The sequence below is a fragment of the Ascaphus truei genome, unplaced genomic scaffold, assembly GCF_040206685.1.
Source record: "Ascaphus truei isolate aAscTru1 unplaced genomic scaffold, aAscTru1.hap1 HAP1_SCAFFOLD_359, whole genome shotgun sequence".
NCBI lineage: Eukaryota > Metazoa > Chordata > Amphibia > Anura > Ascaphidae > Ascaphus > Ascaphus truei.
In genome coordinates this window covers 333491-340581 of record NW_027456607.1, presented here as the reverse complement: position 1 = coordinate 340581, position 7091 = coordinate 333491, and positions in this window count along the sequence as shown.

Here is a 7091-nt window from a genome sequence, read left to right as displayed (position 1 = left end):
TCGCGGAAGCCCCAATATGATGTCCACAGATGGGATATGGGTGGCATTCTGTTGTATGCTCTTGGAATGAACTTCACCAGCCAGTAAGGAGATGGGTATCGTCTGTTAGGAAATGAAGGTGGATTGCAGCGGCCGACCTTCTATAGCCTCGAGACCCACAGGGCAATCCTTGTATATAAAGGGTATGTGGTGCCTTTCCACGAACCTCTGATCGATTTGAAGTTCCCACCTGACTCGGATTCGAAAAAGGCCCGCGTAGAGATTCGGAAGATATCAGCAGATAAGGTGATAGGAATGTATATCCTGGTAGAAAGTTGGGGAGGAGGTGAAGACAAGGTGCCCAGTGTGATCCTCCTGACTCTGACAGGATTGTGGCGTTTCCCGACTTTAATGGGCAAGTGTCCACCAAATGTCCGCTGTTACCGCACTATAGGCATAAGTCTGCGCTGCCTTTCGCTTCTCCATAGGCAGCTACCTCTTAGTTGCTTAGGTTCGTCCACGGTTGAAGACACAGGAGACACGGATTCTGCCTGATGAGAAAAGAAAGTGTGTACCTCGCTGGTGCCAACCCCTCTCCATCCTTCTCTCCTGAGGTGCTGATCCACGCGTATGCATAGGGCCACAAGATCTTCGAGTCCTGCGGGGGAAGCCAACTCGTCTTTGAGGCCCTCGGACAATCCTTGCCAGAAAACTGCCGACAGGGCCTCGTTCCAGCCGGTCTCAGTGGCTATGGTGCGGAATTCAAGTGCGTAGTGGGCCACCGTGCGGTCTGGCTGCTGCTCCCAGATAGGTGAGGCCCATGCCAGCGCATTGTCGGTCAATAGGGAAACAATGTACGCCACCATCGATCGTTGAGCAGGTAGTAATTCGAAGTGTATGGAGCATTGGTTCAGGAATCCCCGACAGCCCAAAGGGTCACTAGCATAACAGTTAGGGGTAGTTAAGCGTGGTTCAGAAGTCGGGGTCACAGGAGTGGAACAGGTATAGGTGCTGCGGGTGTGGCAGTGGAGGTCAAGAGGAGCCTAACCCTGTTAGACAGATCGTCTAGGTCCTGCTTTAACTGGTTAATTTACTGATCTTTTTGCATAAGGGATCCCTCCACTTGCTTGAACATTCCGTTGTATTCATATAGTTGTCGACCCACCCCAGCGGGCTCCATGTTTGTTGGGCTGAGCATATAGTCACGTGTGATCACCACAAACTGGACTAAACCGCGGGGCTGAGGTGGGGATGTAAATAACCGCAGCCCTACAACCACGGGTCCAGGTCTGGAGTGCAGAGTCAGTCGTGTAGCCGGGTCAGGGTAGGAGAGTTTGGGTATGTCTTGGTACTTGCCGTGGTCCGGCGTTGGATAGAGAAGAGTAGTTGATAGCCGTGGTCGAGGAGAGGAGAGAGCGGGGGTCCAATAACAAGCCGGGGTACAAAAGACACAGGTCCAGATTCAAGCAGGGGTCACAACACAGGTCAGGCAAGGGACAAGAACAGGCAAAACACGGGAAGCAGCGAGCACAACACATAAACATCAGTTTATGCTCAGCAACTTTCACAGGAACAGACAGGGTAAATGATGGAGGTTGGAACATCAGGTTGCAGCAGTGGAGTGACATCAGACATGGGCTACGAGCCGATAGGAGGAGGGGAGATGAGCTGCAGGTGAGACATCTGATACCTGTTTTGGGATTAGTTGCCACACTGAATACGTGCGTGGGGCAAGCGCGTCGCCAGCGGGGGCAGGTGCCGTTGTGACATGCCGGAGACGTGCCTCTGCGGGTGTATTATTAGATTGGCGCGAACGCGCAGACTGGGGTCTGCGCACGCCGCAGGTACGGTTGCGTAATGCGTCAGAGGGGCGGAGCCTAGCAGCGATCCTGACAACGAGTTTGCAACATGACTCTCAGCACCCAACTAATGGCACAAAAAAATATAAAGCTCTTCTTGGGATCCTGTCCATTTTTAAAGCTATAAATCTTAAAAACTTAAAAAGTTTTAAAAAATAAATAAAGTGGCGTCAAATCAATCACACTGACATGGGTCCAGTTGACAGCCCTATATACTGTATAAGTAGGGATGGGCGAAACTGTAAAATTCCACATATGTTGACAAAATCCATCCCGTACACGGATTTCATACTTAAAAATCATCCGGATTCACTTAAATCCCTCTGACTATAATCCGAACAGATTTTTTTTTTTTTTTTTTAGAATCCGCAAATGGATTCTTAAAAAGGAACGCGCAAGCACGCCTAATTGTGTGTGTGTGTGTATGTATGTGTGTATATATATATATATATATATATATATATATATATATATATATATATATATATATATATATATATATATATATATATATATATATCAACAGAAATATGAGTGCACAATCCTAATTACCTAAAAAAAAAGCTGTGTGCATAGTAAGTGAAACTTCTTTGACTTTTGTCACAGAAATTGTGTTTGTGATGTTTTAATTAAAAATCAAAATACAATTCCTTTGACAAAACGCAAATAAATTTGGACTTAGAATGTGCGTGCTCGGCACACATCCCCTGTATTAGCTATTTGCACTAAGCGTGAATTCCTCGTGCGTGTGACTGTGTGTGTGCGTGTGACTGTGTGTGTGTGCGCGTGTGACTGTGTGTGTGCGCGTGTGACTGTGTGTGTGCGTGTGTGATGTATGCGCACCCATCCTGCACCTTGCATATGCCCCTGCACCTCGCATCACCCCCCTGCACCTCGCATCACCCCCCTGCACCTCGCATCACCCCCCTGCACCTCGCATCACCCCCCTGCACCTCGCATCACCCCCCTGCACCTCGCATCACCCCCCTGCACCTCGCATCACCCCCCTGCACCTCGCATCACCCCCCTGCACCTCGCATCACCCCCCTGCACCTCGCATCACCCCCCTGCACCTCGCATCACCCCCCTGCACCTCGCATCACCCCCCTGCACCTCGCATCACCCCCCTGCACCTCGCATCACCCCCCTGCACCTCGCATCACCCCCCTGCACCTCGCATCACCCCCCTGCACCTCGCATCACCCCCCTGCACCTCGCATCACCCCCCTGCACCTCGCATCACCCCCCTGCACCTCGCATCACCCCCCTGCACCTCGCATCACCCCCCTGCACCTCGCATCACCCCCCTGCACCTCGCATCACCCCCCTGCACCTCGCATCACCCCCCTGCACCTCGCATCACCCCCCTGCACCTCGCATCACCCCCCTGCACCTCGCATCACCCCCCTGCACCTCGCATCACCCCCCTGCACCTCGCATCACCCCCCTGCACCTCGCATCACCCCCCTGCACCTCGCATCACCCCCCTGCACCTCGCATCACCCCCCTGCACCTCGCATCACCCCCCTGCACCTCGCATCACCCCCCTGCACCTCGCATCACCCCCCTGCACCTCGCATCACCCCCCTGCACCTCGCATCACCCCCCTGCACCTCGCATCACCCCCCTGCACCTCGCATCACCCCCCTGCACCTCGCATCACCCCCCTGCACCTCGCATCACCCCCCTGCACCTCGCATCACCCCCCTGCACCTCGCATCACCCCCCTGCACCTCGCATCACCCCCCTGCACCTCGCATCACCCCCCTGCACCTCGCATCACCCCCCTGCACCTCGCATCACCCCCCTGCACCTCGCATCACCCCCCTGCACCTCGCATCACCCCCCTGCACCTCGCATCACCCCCCTGCACCTCGCATCACCCCCCTGCACCTCGCATCAACCCCCTGCACCTCGCATCAACCCCCTGCACCTCGCATCACCCCCCTGCACCTCGCATCACCTCCCTGCACCCCCCTGCACCCCCTTGCACCTCCCTGCACCCCCCTGCACCTCCCTGCACCCCCCTGCACCTCCCTGCACCTCACATCACCCCCCTGCACCTCACATCACCCCCCTGCACCTCACATCACCCCCCTGCACCTCACATCACCTCCCTGCACCTCACATCACCTCCCTGCACCTCACATCACCCCCCTGCACCTCACATCACCCCCCTCCACCTCACATCACCCCCCCTGCACCTCACATCACCCCCCATCACCCCCCCTGCACTTCACATCACCCCCCTTCACCTCCTCACATCACCCCCCTTCACCTCCTCACATCACCCCCCTTCACCTCCTCACCTGCACCTCCCCTCACCCCCTGCACCTGCGAGCACGGCGGCAGAGCAGTGTGGTAGGAGGAGGGATGGGCACAGGTTGTGTTGCCCCGCAGTGCCGGGGATCAGGGCAGGGAGGACGGCACATACGGCGAGGAGGCCCATGTGAGTGTGACGCCCCCCCCCCCCCCGGGGAAGAACACCATGATGCCGGTGGGGGGTGTGGGGGGAGGAATAGAGGGGGGGAGAGGGGTGGGGGAAGGTTGAGACGCGGCCGCACCGGGCCCGCCGTATGCGTGGGTTGCGGCGCGCTCAAACCCCCCCGCTTCCCACTTTACCCGAGCAGGAGCCAGGAGTCACTGGCGCCATCGCGCATGCGCGGCACGGCAGTAGGCAGCGGGCGGGGAACGGCGGCCGTTATGAGCGGCGCCGGTGGCTATCGCCGCCGCATATCAGCGGCTGTGTGGGGGGTGCGGTGGCCATTAGGAGCGGCGCCGGCGGCTATCGCCGCCGCATCTGATTTGTGGAGCGGGTGTGATGTCAGTGTTGTGGTCGGGCTGAGCCAGAACACAGCCCGGCCTCAACTGCCAGCACTGACGTCACATCCGTTTCATTTCTGTCTCCACCATCCATTTTTGCCCCATCACGAATGATGTGCCACTAAGGAAGTTTCAATTCAAAAATTACAATTTAATAAAATCAGACAGTGACCATGAACATATATGGAAAACTCGATTGAAATATAATTAAAGGAAGTTGGTGGATGCTGTATCCAATTGTAATTGAGGAATAACCTTGAGGATTAATAGCGTTTGAGGATTAATAACCTGGAGGATTAACTGTCTATTTTGCGTGTGTTTGTCCTGAAGTGTCCTCCTAAAATACTGATGGTGAACGGTAGGTAACCAGTAGTTTACTACAACTTTAGCCCACATGAACAGTTAATCCAGATGAAAATGGTACACTGAGCTCCTGACAGGTCAAGCCTCACATATGCTGTCTCGGGGGGAAACGCTGGACTGCGCACCCATCAGCTAGGGCTAAATGTACGCTGAGAGACAGTCTGTAGTGGGCAATCACAAAAGGGAGTACCTCATGAAAAGCAATGGAGTCGGAGCCAGCGTTCCTCCGCCGGGGTGATCCCACACGGCTCCGTGGGCTAGAACAGTGGCAGTGTACCAACCACCAGAGTGTCACATCTAGACCTCCAGAGCAGAAAGTGTGGAGTCCACAGATGAAGGCAAATCCAGCTACCACAATGAGGATGGGGGACACTCCACCACAGCTTTTTCATATGCTGGTAAACAGCACGCAACCTCTCTGTGTACCAGGACTACACCGGTGCTGACCTCAGGGAATCCTCACAGCTACTACTCCAACAGAATAAAGAATAGGCTGACACAGATAAAAGTAGATGGGCATAAAACCCTCTAATAATAGGTGTGTCAGCTGGCGCTCCTACTTAGTGAACAATAGATAATTAAAAAGGAAAGGTTACACAATGACAAGTAGGAACATGCACTTAAGGGGTTAAATTGATAAAAATAAATAAATAATATATAGTCACATCAAGTGTTCCCAGATACAGAGTCCAATGTCAGATTGAGTATGGGTATGCTGCTTCTTTGCAACCGGAACTAACCTCAGGACCGGTAGAAACTAAAAAACAAAGACAAAAAAGAGAAAAAAGCACAAAACCCATAGAGTAGTATAGTCAATTTATGGAAAAATTAAAAACGGTTATAAACACTCACAAAAGAATAAGTAGATACAGGCACTTCGGTACTTTGACCGCTGGAACAGAAGTAATCCACTTGTCTGTTGGTTGGGGTGCTCAGTGACTCTTCCTCTCTCCTTCACTCGATCGGCGGCGTGTATCCGCTTCCGCGTCAGGTGACTCGTGACCTCAGTGCGTGTGTCGTCAATCGGGGGTTGGACTTTGGGCAGCCACTTGCTCCCCCTCCAAACTCGGCGTACGGGAGTTCTATCTGTTACGCATATTCTCAGTAATTCAGTACTCTCGGCAAAACACCAGCAACCTTAACAATGTCAGCCCTACGCGTTTCAAGGACCTTGTCCTCTTTGTCAGGGGCGCTTTCATTGCTTGGTTGCTATTGATCATATATATAGGGGTAACAATTAAGTACCTTCTATGGATAAATAATATTAATTCCCTTCTAGTGGTTGTTTACAGTATCCACATAAGGAGTCTAATCTAATGATTAGCTATAGAACCAGTTATTAAAAACTGTTAATATTTATTGAAGGACATTGAAAATACTGTTAAAAAATGGTTAATATAAATTCAATAATTAAACTGCCATAAATTTTATAGTAAACATATTAAAATCTTTGTGGATACTAAAAATAGCTACTATCACAACAAGAGTAAAACACATAAGCGTACACGTGATTATTATTATCATAACACATTGAACAATCATAATAAAAACAACATTAATATCTGATTAATATAGGGAAAGATAATAAAGGTTTGTTAAAATTCTTATTCATAAAATTGATTCATAAAAATGCAGCTAAGTCAATTTCTTCGTTTAACCCATTAGGGGACATAGTGTTAAGCTGGTGTATCCAGTATGTTTCACGTTGTCTAAGTCTTAGTACACGATTTGAAGAAATTTATTAGAAAGATGACATTAAAACGTCATTATTCTAAAATACAGAATCTAATTCACAACAATGAAGAAGGCACACATATGGAAGTTTTGAACTCTATGAATGATGTTATAGATCAGTCTCTATTAGATTTAGCGGAATTCACTATTCATGATACTTCACCAGATATATCCTCTATGGCTGATATTAATAATATAGAGTTAGGATTCAAACACACTGGTTTTAGACCCAAATCTATTTTTTACCCTTTTCAGTCTAAGGGGACATTCTTAGACACATACTTTGCTTTGGTCTATAGGGATTTTAAATTAATGTGTGAACAAGATTTTCAT